We start from the raw sequence: 1,389 nt of genomic DNA, 5'->3' as shown, positions 1-1,389 counted from the left end.
ACACGACAGATCACAAAATGGCATCCTCAACTCTTGGAATGAAGAAAATATTCTGTTTCTTGATTATAGTGGTGGTGATATAACTTTCTGCTTTTCAAAACTGACTTAAGTAAAAATAAATTTTATAAAAATTATAACAAAAGGTTAAACATAAAAGCTTCCAGTCAAGATTAAACATACAACGCAGGTGAAACATTTAGTATACTGTCTGTGTAATTCTTCCTTAAATATCTGCAATCATTCTAATAATAATAGAAAAAAGGCTCTAGCCTACAGGGTCTAGGGAATTCTGAAATCAATCGAACGTCTCTGACATGTGTGGACAAACCCAAACTTGAAGGAATGCCAATGCCAGGATGGAAAGGCTGAGCGGTAAGGACTGGATTGGGCCATTTTACTGCGGGATGTTTCTGGAGTTCCCAGCCCTGAAAGCGCTACAGTCGGGCGGGGCACAGGCCGCCAGTCGCCGCCAAAATCTCACCACAGGGCGGACAGTTATTATGGACGGAACTCACGATGCGGCGCCGGTTCGTCAAATGCTGCACCTGAGCTCGTCTTCCAGGAATACGAGTGGGTTCCAGCCCCAAGGAGCGCTCCACGCTCAACCAGATGCTCGAACGCTGAGCTCCCTCCACAGCCACGCGCGCTACTCGGAGAACTCGCGCGACTCGCGAGTGGTGAAAACGGAAACGTGACAACTGCCACGCACCTGAGGGCAGGGACCACCGGGCGCGTGGTTCGTTCTCGCTCAAGTCGACTGGGGCCCGAACTAGCGGTGAAAAAAGCGACCTGCCTCGCGGGCAACTTTTCCCTCAGCAGCCAGACTCCTCAAAGCGCACTTCACGCCGGAAGTGCACTAATCCACCGCACGTGGGGTTGCCAGGGCGCTCTTCACGTGACTGGGCGGGGCCTCGGGTACCTGGTGGCCAATGGTGGCTCTGGAGGGCGGTGCCTCTGACGCGCCAGGGCCTATCCCGGAAGTGGGGCTGAGGTGGGGGCGGGCAAGGGCGGGGACGCCAGGGTGTGGAAAGTGTGGCGGCCCCGCCCCGTCTCTCCGAGCTGCTGCGGCCGCTACCGCCGCCGCCAGCCGCAGCAGCAGCTGCAGGGGACCGGCGCGGGTACGCTGGCGAAAGGCACTCTGCGCTGCTGAAAGGTGAAGATCTGGGGAGAAGCTGGCGGGCCTGGGACTGGACCGGGCAGGGCAGAGGCGGGCGGCCAGAGCCCGGCGCTGACCGAGGCAAGGAGGAAAGATGGATGGGAGAAGGGAGGCCAGCGCGGGACCCGCCGGGCTCAGTCAGGCCCTTGCGGAGCTGGGCCGGGCCGGGCCGGGCCGGGATGTCAGCAGCACTGGGGACGCGGGTGCTGCCGGGCGGCGGCGCTGCGGGTGCA

Source organism: Chinchilla lanigera, unplaced genomic scaffold, assembly GCF_000276665.1.
Source record: "Chinchilla lanigera isolate Chin_1 unplaced genomic scaffold, ChiLan1.0 scaffold00019, whole genome shotgun sequence".
In the NCBI taxonomy this organism is placed as follows: Eukaryota; Metazoa; Chordata; class Mammalia; order Rodentia; family Chinchillidae; genus Chinchilla; species Chinchilla lanigera.
The sequence above is the reverse complement of the archived record's forward strand: the minus strand, read 5'-3'. Positions refer to the sequence as shown.